Source organism: Urocitellus parryii, chromosome 15 (assembly GCF_045843805.1).
Source record: "Urocitellus parryii isolate mUroPar1 chromosome 15, mUroPar1.hap1, whole genome shotgun sequence".
Taxonomy (NCBI): domain Eukaryota; kingdom Metazoa; phylum Chordata; class Mammalia; order Rodentia; family Sciuridae; genus Urocitellus; species Urocitellus parryii.
The window spans coordinates 15535306-15548687 of NC_135545.1; the positions used below are offsets into that span (position 1 = coordinate 15535306).

The 13382-nt window shown below is 41.4% G+C and overlaps 2 protein-coding genes across 2 annotated transcripts in view; one reads left to right on the forward strand and one right to left on the reverse strand.

Moving 5' to 3' along the window:
• Positions 1-13382, reverse strand: part of LOC113175100 (zinc finger protein 569-like) — a 127150-nt gene that overhangs the window by 17623 nt on the left and 96145 nt on the right. The window lies entirely within an intron of this gene.
• Positions 11650-13382, forward strand: part of Znf527 (zinc finger protein 527) — a 35841-nt gene continuing 34108 nt past the window's right edge. The window contains exon 1 of the mRNA XM_026379271.2: positions 11650-11677. The gene's annotated coding sequence lies outside the window, so the exon portion shown is untranslated. The remainder of the gene's footprint in view (positions 11678-13382) is intronic.

The window sequence follows — 13382 nt, forward strand, 5'->3', positions numbered from 1 at the left end:
AACTCTATACCTCTAAAATCAGCAACCGTCCCTGACCGGAGCACCAATTCTCAACAAAAAAAAATGTACAAACCATACAAATAAACAAGAAAATACAGTCAATTAGCACGAAAAAAGGACAGACTATTCCTGAGGTACGTAGATGCTTCAGGAAGTTGGACTAACTAGATTTATCTAGATTTTAACTGTCTTTAAAAAGCCCAATGAGAGACCACAGACAAAAAAAAAATTAAAGGAGACCACTATATGATCAAGTAAGGAATATAAAAAAGGAGGTAAAAGTTACTTTTAAAAATAATTAAAAAGAAATTTTGGAGCTGAAAAATACAATAACTGAATTGTAAAATCCAATTGGAAGAGACACATGATACAATTAAAATAATTTAAAAACTAATAATATGAACAATTGCACTATATCCAAGCTGTAGCCAGTTTAGTACTATCCAATTTTGAGCAGCTACTGGGACCATGGGACATATCCCCTGTGGATAAGAAAGGACCACTATAATATGAATAATCCTATAAAACTATTAAATTCATAATTTAAAATTTCTAAAAAAGAAACCTACAGACCAAGCTGGTTTTACTGAAAAATTCTAAAATATCAATAGAAATATTAACTGCAATTCCATGAAAACTCTGGTAAAACAGGAGTCAGCACTTTGCAAATCATTTTATGAGGCCCACATTATACTGTCAGGAAAATCAAAGCCCAGAACAGAGACAGGTATCCCTTATGAACACAAAACAAAAAAAGAGAAATAGAAGACTGGTTCAGTATTTGAAGATCATATAATTCTCTATATTAGAAGACTAGTAACAAAATCACCTGAGAATCACAGCCTCTGGGACAGGAGTCCTCTGTGCTTCTCCTTTGCTAGCAGATCAATAACCTTTTTCCTGTTTTCCAAAACTGTCCTTGTTAATAGATTGGCATCTCAGACAAGGACAGCTTTGGGTAACATATTTGGCACCCCGGTTGAGGCCCCAGACCAGCCTCCATGCCAGCTTTCTTGGGCAGGCCTGGCTCTCCAAGGAACCCCAATGGCTGTAGGATGCAAGTTGGCTGCAGAACTTGTTGAGAGCCATTGCCCTCTCATGATCCACTTTGAGGAAAAAGGAAACTGAACTCAGTACTGTCACAACACTTTTAGCGGTCTGCATGACCCCTGCCCTATGTATGCCTTGTGTAGTAACCTGCCATTTGCCACTGTAGATCTCTGAACTGCCCTGATGCTTAATACTCTTAACTGTCCACGCCCCACCTGATAGAGAACAAAGACTTTGGGTTACTTGGCCCTCTTTCAGCAGGAAGCAGCTTGGAGATGTTGTCACCCATTTTTTTTTTTTTCATGGAAGGGGAATGTAGAAATTGACAGTGGGGGAAATATAACAGTGGTCCACTTTATGCTTTGAATATAGCTCTCAGCTATATTCAGAGATATTGCTGCTCTGCCACTGTCACTTATTTTTAAAGTAGATATGTTTCTTTCTCTTCCTCTCCCCTTGCTCTTCTCTAATTCTCCCCTTCCCTAATCTCAGGGGAAACAGGATTCCTTTTCTTCCCCATCCTAGGCAGAGTTATCTGTCCTTGAGCACACACCCACCACAGAACAAAGTAATTCAGACTTTGAGGATGGCACCAGTGATTTCAGAAATTAATATCTCCCAAATCAACAAGTGAGTTACTAGTCTGGATAGAACACATGGAATGTAGACTTTGAGTGGGATGTAGTCTTTGAATCACCTCTTTAAAAGCCTGTTTTCGTGAAGGGCAGTGGACAGCATCTCATTAAGGGGTCCTTATTCCTGCCCAGGATAATCCAAGCCACCCTGAAACTTAAGAATTTCAGATAATTTGTATGTAAAAAAACACATATACTGAGTATTTACAGAAAGTGAAGCCCCTGATCTAGTCCACATGGGTTCTGGAACTAGATAAAGGGAAAATGGCTCCAGTGGTTTATTTAAGGGGGTCCTTCAAAGGCAGGGATAAGGTTTCAAGGGCCGAGTCTTGCTTCGAGATATCTTACAGTCAGCAGGTTGATTGACATCTTGGCAGGTCACACCCATCTCAGATGCTGTGTGGGCCCCGGCAGAATAGGAAAGAAATTCATATTGTCCATGGGCAGTTGGCCAGAGTAAGTGTTTACTGGCCACTCCCATTTACCACGTGTCTCTATCCATGAGGCTTCCACGCGCAGTGACCCACATGCAACCCATGGATGGCTCTTGACACTCAATGCTCCCCTTCATGGGCATAATTACAGCCTCTGGGACAGAAGGCCCTGTGCTTCTCCTTTGCTAGCAAAGCAATAAACTTCTTTTTCCTTTTTCTCAAAACTGTGTCCTTGTTATTGGATTGGCATCAGGGAGAAGCACTGATCTTGTTTATCTTTGAGGAGAGGAATTTCCTCACCAGTTGGGCTAGCCAAAACTGAGGGATCAAAGATGGCTGACTGAGTGACCACTAGACAACTTCTATCTTCATTAGAATCTAATTCCATTCTCTAGCTAGTGAACAGTCTTGTGCACAATTCAGGTTTTGCCTTCTGGTTTGCAACACCAAACAGAAAAAAAAGTGATCCCCTTTAGAGGGGTGGGTCTTATCCTACAGGGTAGGCCAACAATTTGTGGATAACAAAATGACCAGTTGCTCTTTATTTATTTTTGCTTTCTTTAGCACTTACGTATTTATAAAACTAATGTCTTCTGCTCAGCCCATTGAAATACTTATTCTGTTTCATGGAATGTAGTGTTGCCTGATCCTAGAATTGCAAATAAAGTTAGTCAAAAATCTTTAAAAAAAAAAATCAGGGCTGGGGATGTGGCTCAAGAGGTAGCGTGCTTGCCTGGCATGTGTGCGGCCCGGGTTCAATCCTTAGCACCACATACAAACAAAGATGTTGTGTCTGCTGAAAACTAAAAAATAAATATTAAAAAATTCTCTCTTTCTCTCTCACTCTCTCTTAAAAAAAATCAACATATGTGTTGATCCACTTCAGACAGGAATAAAGACTTTTTTTTTTTTTTTTTAAACTGGGGATTGAATCTTGGAGTGCTTTACTGCTGATACACATCCTGAGTCCTTTTTATTTGGGGACAGTCTTGCTAAGTTGTTTATGGTCTCACTAAATCCCTGAGGCTGGCCTCTGTTTGTTTTTGGTATCAGAGATTGAACTCAGCAGCACTGAGTTCAATCGATCACTGAGCCACATCCCCAGCCCTATTTTGTATTTTATTTAGAGACACTGAGTTGCTAAGCACCTTGCCATTGCTGAGCTGGGGTTTGAACTCCTGTCTCAGCCTCCCTAGCTGCTGGGAGTGTCACAGTTATGTGCCACTGCACCCAGCTGTGAGTATGTATTTTAAAAAATATCCCGGTGAAACCAGACTTAATGGTGAAATTTTGAGTGCTTCCTCCTAAAATTGAGCACAAATAAATATCTACTTTCAGCATTCTTTTTCAAGATAGTACTGGAACTTCTTGCCAGTGCAAAAAGCCAGTAAAAGCAAATTGAAGGCATAAAGATTGGAAAGAAATAAAACTTCCCTATGTGCAGATGACACGATTGTCTACATAAAAGATCTCAGAGAATTTACTAAAAAATCAACTGAAACAAATGAGTGAATTTAGCCATGTTACAAGATACAAGGTTAACCCACAAAAAATCTCATTTCTTTATTCTAGTAATGAATTACTGGAAACATTAGTTTAAAACACAATGTAAATTATAGTCCCCCCCCAAAGTGATACTTTTAAAAATATTTTGTTAGATGTTGATGGACGTTTATTTTATTTATTTATTTTTATGTAGTGCTAAGATTCAAACCCAGTGCCTCACACATGCTAGGCAAGTGCTTCACCACTGAGCCACAACTCCAGCCCCAAAGTGATACTTTTGTATAAATCTAAGAAAGCATATATAGAACATATATGCTGAAAGCTACAAAACTCTGATGAACAAAATAAAGATGTAAACAAACTGAGAAACATACCATGTTCATGGATTAGAGGACTCAGCCAAGTACATATATCAATTTTTTTTTATATTTATTTTTTAGTTCTCGGGGGACACAACATCTTTGTTGGTATATGGTGCTGAGGATCGAACCCGGGCCGCACGCATGCCAGGCGAACGCGCTACCGCTTGAGCCACATCCCCAGCCCCCATATATCAATTTTTTTAAGACTGACTTATAGATGTGACATAATTTGATCAGTGACCTATCAAGATTTTTTTGGTGATATAAATAATTTTTAACATTTATAAGGAAAGGTGCCAGGTTTCATTTGCGACTAAAAGACTTAGGGGTCACTCCAGGTAAACTGGGCTAACTGGGCTGAGCAAAATAACCACATAAGACACACAAATACCTTTTTCTTTGGGGTAGCTGCTATGAGGGCTCCTCTGACCTTAAGGGTCCGAAGGGGGAGGGAGGGAGGGAGAGGGAGAGAGAGAGAGAGAGAGAGAGAGAGAGAGAAAAACAGCACATGCACTGCACGTGGGCTGACCCCTTTTATATTCAAACCTGGCAAGGGGTCAGGTTTCAGGCGGCTGAGTTCAGCTTCATGATGTCTGCTGTCAGCAGGTTGACTGACATCTAGATAGGCCACACCCATGGGCACAATAAGAGAAGGGGACACACACAAGGCACTTCCATGGAACATTCTATCCTAAACAGAGCAAGGGGTTATATCACAAAGGAACAGGTGAGCATAGCTCCACCCATGGGGCTGTAGCAAGACACACCCATGCATGAGACTTGGTCCCTGGAACCCAAGAAGGGTGGGGAAAGCTCTGCCACTTTTCTGTGACAGAGCGTCTTAGCACCTAGCCTGGGAGTGACTCAGTCAAGTGCAAGGTTGGTCTCCCTCAGAAAGGCAATGAGATAGCACAGATAAAGGAATATGTAAAAGAAAAATAATGTTGTAAGAATCATACAATTCAGTTTTAAGATTTAATCTGTAGCAACAGTTATCAAGTATAACTGTACTGTGGTATTTGTGGAGGGTTTGAAACAAGGGTCAGTAGAACAGAATTACAAACCTAAAGCAGATATACAGAAATGGGCATAATGGATCTGTTCTAAAAGTGTAAAAGCAATTCAATGAAGGAAAGAGAGCTATTTTAAAAATGGCAGTGGAACAATTAGACATCAAGAGCAAAAAAAACCAAACATGTTCAAGCTAAAGTTTTCACACTATATGCTGCTATTTATTATCAATATCACAAATGACCTCCACGTTTCTAAATTCAACAATTATTGATTCATCTTATTTGAGCTATCAATGGCATTTTACAGAGCTGATCACTCTCTTCCTTGGATTGCTTTTGCCACTTGGGTTATAGGACAACATACTTGGTATTTTTTCTCCCTTTTGGGTCACTGTTTCTCAGCCTAGTTTCCTGGTCTCCCTCATCTTTCTGAGTTTTAAATGTCACTACACTGTGCTTCAGCATTTTCTTTTTTCTATTTTAAACTCATTAAGTTGTTGGTGTGGTTTAGCCACTTCTTTTTTTTTTAAATTATTTTTTAGTTGTAGTTGGGTACAATACCTTTATTTTGTTTACTTATTTTTATATGGTGCTGAGACTTGAACCCAGGGCCTCTCACGTGCTAGGCAAGTGCACTACCACTGAGCCACAACCCCAGCCCCAAGGTTTAGCCACTTCTTAAAAACCATCTATATGCTGAGAACTCCCATATTTATAACTCCAGTTCAGACTTCTCACCTGAATTTTAGAAATGCAATGTTGAAATACACTACTGTTGTTAACTCCCAAAACTCCTAAATCATACTTTTGGTCTTGCCTCTGGTAACCACACCATTGGGTAATGCCATCCTCTTGAGTGCAGGTGGGACCTGTGAACTGCTTCTAACCAATAGGATATGGCAAAAGTTGTGGAATATCACTCTTGTTTTTATGTTAAGTTATATAGCAAAGGTGCGGGTGTAGGCTTTTCCAGAAGTCAGAGACTCCAAGCAGCAAAGATCCTCCCTCTGCCTCTGTTTCTCTGTTCAATGCTTTGAAACATTCAAGAAAACAAACTGTCATGAATTCTATAGCTACAAAGAAATTATTTAATGCCAACTACCTGAGAGAGCTTGGAAGCAAATTCTTTCCTAGTCAAGCCTACATGAGAATGGCTAACACTTTAATTTCAGCTTTGTAAGACTCTGAGAAGAGGACCCAGTGAAATGTCTCCAGAGGCCAGGCTCTCAGCACTATTAAGAATCTAACTTCAGGGCTTGGGGTTATGACTCAGTGGTAGAGTGCTTGCCTAGCATGCATAAGGCACTGGGTTTGATCCTGAGCACCACATAAATCGAAAATAAAGATATTATGTCCACCTAAAACTAAAAAAAAAATATTTAAAAAAGGGATCTGATTTCAGATTTTGAGCACTGGTGGATGCTGCCTCTTACCCCAGAGGACACACACCACCAAGGGAGGATAGAAACTGTTGGAACACTGTAACCGCCAGTACAGTACAGTTCTCCTTTCTGTTACCACCCAAGTTCTACTCATCCTGCCATAGCCTTTGTTTGATGTGGAATCCAGGACAGCTGGTGAAAGTTACTAGTGGAGTTGTGGAATATCCTGTGAGCAGGTGACCTTGGAGCAAATCAGGCCTATGGCGGGTGAGGAGGTCCTTGAGATGCTGAGTGAGGTAGAAGGAGGAACCTCTCCCTTCTTGTAACTTCTGGCTTAACTGAGTTAGCCCTTGCACCTGAATTTGGACCAGAAAAAAATATTTCCTAGGATGGGACAGAAGAAATTTCAGAGTGGGAATGGTGTAATGATAGGTGATGAGGAATTAGAGAGATTTGTGAAAATAATTCTGGCTCATTTTTAGCTGAACAGTGACTTCTTGTTACATTTTGCTTACAGTAGCCCAGTGAAAACATGCTCTGGAGGCATTTATAGAGCCTCAGAGGTCTTAATGTTAGGATGGGATTAAAAAAAAAAACTACCCAGAGAAACTGTGAAATAATAAATGATTTGTAGAAAATTGTTACATAACAACAGAAAACTAATACACTTGTTAAGCCAGGTGTGATGGTACATACCTATATACCCAGAGACTCAGGAGCCTGAGGCAGGAGGATCTAAAGTTCAAAGCCAGCCTCGGCAAGTTAGTAAGGCTTTAAGCAATGTAGGGAGACCATTTCAAAAAAAAAAAAAAAAAAAAAGGGCTGGGGATGCAACTCAGTGGTTAAGTATCCCAGGGTTGAATCCCTGGTTCCAAAAATAAATAAATAAATAAATTTCTTGTATCTATTTTTTAGTAAGCAAAACACATTTCTACAGTCAAAACTATACAAAACGGTATACTCAGAAGTTCTCCCCAATGTCTTTTTTAAACAGAAATGTTTTTTAAATTTAATTTATTTGCCAGGTTTCTGTTCTTGCGACTAAAAGGCTCAGGGGTCACTCTAGTTAAACTGGGCTAACTGGGCTGCACAAAATAACCACACGAGACACAAATACCTTTTTCTTTGGGGTCGCTGTGACGGCTCCTCTGACCTTAAGGGTCGGCAGAAAGAGAGAGATCGAGAGCAAGCGCTGACCCCTTTTATTGAGGAGAAGCTATTCAAATGAGGCAAGGGGTCAGGTTTCAGGGGGCTGAGTCTATCTTCATGATGTCCACTGTCAGCAGGTGGACTGACACCTGGGTAGGCCACACCCAAGGGCACAGTAAGAGGAGGGGACACACACAAGGCACTTCCATGGAAGATTCTCTCCTAAACAGGGCAAGGGGTTATATTACAAAGGAACAGGTGAGCATAGCTTCACCCATGGGGCTGTTAGCAAGACTCACCCATTTCTGTGACTCAGCGCCTCAGCACCCAGCTGGGGAGTGTAACTCAATCACCCATAAGGTTGGCCTCCCACATTTATTTTTTTTATGTGGTGCTGAGGATGGTACCCAGTGCCACACACATGCTAGGCAAGCGCCGTACCACTGAGCAACAACCCAGCCCTATCCTCCATATCTTATTGGCTATTCCATCTGTCTCCTTACCGTATTCTCTTTTCAACATGTATAGAGCTCAGTTTTCAACACTTTTCTCTGTTCACATATTCTCCTGAATGATCTCCCATATCTCTCAAAGCATCTAAAAGAGGGTGGCCCACTGTGGCACACTCTGTGGGTGATCACACAGTAATCATTCCTTTCCTGAATAATACATAATCACCTTTCTTCCTGGCTGGCAGAATTCATATCTTAGGGCTGGAGATGTGGCTCAGCGGTAGCGCGCTCGCCTGGCATGCGTGCGGCCCGGGTTCGATCCTCAGCACCACATACCAACAAAGATGTTGTGTCCGCCGAGAACTAAAAAATAAATATTAAAAAAAAAAAAAAAAAAAAAGATTTGAAAAAAAAAAAAAAAAAAAAAAAGAATTCATATCTTATAAGAGATGCTGAAAGTGGAAACTATTCACTCTCTCAGCATTTGTGATATTGTTGGGTGAGGACCTGAACTGCTGCAGCCAACTTGCAATTGTGTGGAGAGACACTGTGATCACATTGAGGATTACGGAGCAGGAAAAAAGATAAGAGGCTGGGTTCTTGAAATGATTATGCACCTGTTAAGTCAGCTAAATGGAGAAATAAATGTCTTTATTGTATAAGCCACTTTCAGTTGAGCGTTGTATATTTCCAGCTAAAATCATCTTAATTGAAATTCCCAAATTTGTATCTCCAGTGCCAACCTTTCCAATGAGCTTCACACACACACACATATCTAAATTCACATTCAGGGCTGGGGATGTGGCTCAAGCGGTAGGGCGCTCGCCTAGCATGCGTGCGGCCCGGGTTCGATCCTCAGCACCACATACAAACGAAGATGTTGTGTCCGCCGAGAACTAAGAAAAAATAAATAAATATTAAAATTCTCTCTCTGTCCCCCTCTCTCTTTCACTCTCTCTTTAAAAAAAAAAAATAAATTCACATTCAGCATCACCTCTTTGATATCCAGCAAGTGTCACCAATTTAACAGAATCAACCCCCCCATCCTAGATACTTGCTATATACCCATTGTTCCCTATCTTGTTAAATGATACTATTCATCCAGGTGCTCAAGACAAATCTTTAGGCATTACTCATGTATTCTTTTCCCCTCATATCACAACCAAGCATAAGCAACTCCTGTAAATTCTATACTCAAATTGTATCCCAATTTCACCATTTATCATTACCTCTACCCTTTACTACTCTAATTCAACCAACCATCAGAATAAGTTCAGTGGTCTTCAAAATAAAATATATATAAGTGCTGTAGTTTGGATAATGGTTTGTATCTCCCCAAAGGTTATGTATTAGAGGTGTAGTCCCCAGGGTGGCAGTATAGGGTGGTGGTCGAACCTTTAAGAGGTGGGTCTTGTGAGAGGGCCTTAGGTCATTGGGGGGAGTACTCTCTAGAGACAGATTTCCTGCAACCTCTTGAATTTTCAGGAATTTTTTTGGGGGGGGGCATTGGGGATTGAAGTCTTTCTTGGGTGCCCCTACCACTGAGCTTCATCCACAGCCCTTTTGTAACTTCTTATTTAGAGACAGGGTCTCACTAAGTTGCTGAGGCTAGTCTTGAACTTGTGATTTTTCTTGCCCAGTCTCCCAAGTTGCTTGGATTACAGGCATGTGCAATTGTACCAGCTAAGAAGAGCATTTTTATAAAAAAGAGCAAACTAGGCTGGGGATATAGCTTAATTGGTAGAGTGCTGCCTAGCATGCTCAAGGCCCTGGGTTCAATCACCAGCACTACAGGAAAAAAAAAAAAAGAAAGAAAGAAAATTTAGCCCCAGACAGCCTCTGTGCTCCTGCTAAAATGAATTACTTGCTTTCTCCTGCCACAGATGGCACCACTGCTATCCATGCTATGGGGTAATGCATCCCAAGGGCCTGTGCTGTGCCATTTGGACTTTTAGCCCCATAAACTGGGCTAAATAAAACTATTATTTTTTCACAAGCAGCCTATGTCAAGTGTTTTGTTTCATTAACGAAACACTAATACAACAACCAAGCCAGAGCTGGGATTATAGCTCAGTGGTAGAGTGCTGGCCTAGCATGTGTGAAGGCACTTGGTTCAATCCTCAAACCATAAATAAATAAATAAATAAATAAATAAATAAATAAATGTATTCTGTCCATCACCAACTTAAAATTTTTTTTAAAAAGATTACTTTTCTCTGAAAGTTGAAATGCCTAATTTCGAAGTAAACAGCAATCATTTCACTGTAGTAGCCAGACTCATTTGCCTTTGACCCTGTATATTACTCAAGGATGGAATCTCAAGAACTTTCTCTTGCTTCCACACACCCCTACTTACTAGAATCTTGTCTTGGGTGCTCCTTCCAGATCTATCATGACCTAGGGAGGGGGAATAAAGTTTGTTTGGAACTTTCTCTCAGGGACTCAAATTCTTGTTCTCCTGCCTGGGCAATTTTCTTAAAGCTGGGCCCTAATGAAATGGTAGAATCAAAAGTGCAAGTAAGAGGGCTTGGGATATAGCTCAGTTGGTAGAGTGCTTGCCTTGCATGCACATGGGCCCTGGGTTCAATCCCAGCACCAAAAAAAAAAAAAAAAAAAAAAAAGGTGCAAGCAAGGTGGACAAGGTCGGGCACACCTGTGATCCTGGGGACCCAGAAGAATTGCAAGTTCAAAGCCAGCCTCTACAAAGGCTAGGTTCTAAGCAACTCAGACCCGGTTTCTAAATAAAATACAAAAGAGGGCTGGGGATGTGGTTCAGTGGTTAAATGCTCCTGAGTTCAAACCCAGGTTACCATCCCTCCTTCCCCCCAAAAAGTGCAAACATCAGAGGTACACCCGGGCTACCAAATTACCAAATGGTTTGGTCTGGTGCAAAAGAGAAACTTCACACAAGTAGAACATAATTACCCCACTGGGGTACAGGAGAGAAGGCATATAAAAGGAACTCTGAGCCTGCCCCAGCAAAGCATGGGGTGGAAGAAAAGTTAGATTGGGAGACAACTAGCCCCACACAAAGATACACACATTGGCCCTAATGGCAAGCCCAGAAATGAAGAACCTTCGCAGACTTTTGCAGACGACTTCTGGAACAAGAATACAGTGACAGAAACGATCAGCCCCCTCCTGTGTTTGTGTGTGTGTGTGTAAATAAATAAACCGCCAGTTTCGCTCACATAACTCTTGACCTCAGCGCCACACATCCAAAATTTGTCGAAACAACTCACAATCGAGGCGTGTGATTTAAAATTCAGAAGCTCAGTGTGCTGACAGAATCCTTCGCCCCTTGGTGCTCAAACACAGGGTTGCAGCAAGCACACCCAAGCGTTGAATCACAGTCACCGGTTCGCCGAGCCACACCGTTTTCTCAAAAAGCAAGTGCTTAGGATTTTGCACAGTATCCGGCACGTGCAGGGCTGACAGTGGCCACCTGTAGGCGCAAGCGCAAAGAGGTGGTGGGCGCAGCGCAGTCTGGGAAATGTAGTTTAGTCAAAGAAAGCCGCGGCGCAAAGCATTCTGGAGCTCGTGGTCCATGAGGCCTTCGCAGAAAGCTAGTTCAGATGGCGCAGAGCTCAGTCTAGCCTGGGTCGTCTTCTGGCTCCACCTCGCGGAGGATTCTGGGCAGTGACGTCGTCGGTCCGGGTGGTGGGGCTGGTTTCTATAGCCCGCGGCGCCGGAGGTGAGTTGGTCTCTGCCCCAGGTCAAGAGAGGGGGCTGGGCTCAGTGTGTGCGGCAGGGGACGGGGGTGGGAACTCCGCAGGCGCAGCTGGAGAGGTTGTGTGTCAATGTCACTGTGTACAACTATGTGACAGGCTGCGGGTGTGACGCTGTTATCTCGTGTGTCACGGTATGTGTGCGTGCCTGTGTGTGCTTGTGTATGACTGTGACCATCTGTCTCTTCGGGGAAAAACTATGTGTATTTGTGAATGGGTTTGTGGGAGACCGAGGTATGACATTGTGTGTCTGTGAATATGTTTGACCACCTGTCTCTGGATACACCTGTGTTGGAATGTTTGTGACAGCAGATGTGATTTTGTGACATGCTCATCAGTTTCTGAAGTTTTAATTTTATATGAGTAATTGTGACAAGATTATGACCTTGAGTGGTATGCCACTGTGACTGTGTAACTGTCTCTCTGTTGTGTGTGACCACCTATCTTTGTGCTAATATGGCTGTGTGTGATTATGGGTGTGACTGTGAGACTCTGTGTATGTGTATGATTGGGTGAGAATTTGTACGTGTATGTGAGATGGTGGGCTTGATTGTCCAGGACCTAGTTTGTGATTTTGAGGAACAGAAAGATTAAAATTACTTGCTTAAGTTCACACAGTTAATAAGTGACAAAACTTATTAACTGACTCAAACCACAGTTAATAAATGATAGAACTAGGACTCAAAACTGAGCAGTTTGGATGAAGAGTTCTTGATTTTAATGAATAAACTGATTTTTTCACACATTGTAAGAATGAATAATGGGAGCTCTGGATTCTGAGAGTCGTGGAGATGATTATGTCTGGTTTTCTACTGTGAACCATTGAAGTGTGGATACATAATCTGGTTTGCTTCCTTACACAGGACACAACCTAAACACATTGTGTTGAGGCCTTCCACAAATTGGCTACTTTTAGGGAAGGAAAGCCCAATCTGAAAGCCCAATCATCTTCCACTTAGGTCACTGGGTCCTTGTCAAAACTTCCATGTTTGGTGCTAAGAGAGGCTGATCTGGGCTCTTTTTCTGATGTACCAAGTGAGCTGTATTTGGTTTTCATTTTCTCAGTTAATAAAAAAAAAAGTTCTTTTCATTTCCAAATGGGAGTATAAAATCTAAGCAGGAGCAAGGGTGCTTCTCTGTGTCACATGTTGGCTCATGCAATCTTTTTTATTTTCATTTGTTATTTTTAGATATACATGAAAGTAGGGTGTATTTTGACATACATACATGGAGTATAATTTATTCTAATTAGGAATAAGTTATTATTTATAAATTATTCTTATTCTAATTCTCATTCTTGTGGTTGTACATGATGTGGAGTATCACTGGTCATGTATACATCTATGAACATAGGAAAGTTATGTTGGATTCATTCTGGCTCATGCAATCTTGACATTGAGGAAAGAAAGATTTGGAAAGATGGATTAAGTTGCCCAAGTTCAAACTCCCAGTGAGAAAAGGCGTGAAAAGTCAACCTGGGCCTGGGAACTATGTAAAACCCCAGTCTTTCCATTGCCCTTCTTGCAAAGACTGATGACCCACTTCAAACTTAGAAACATATTGCCCAAGGGATACTCAGTTTTCTGGATAAAAAAGAAATCTAGAAACTTAAAAGAAATTTCTTTTATGTAGATGCTACTTAAGGCTTCTGTTTTCAGATGCCAAGCAGAA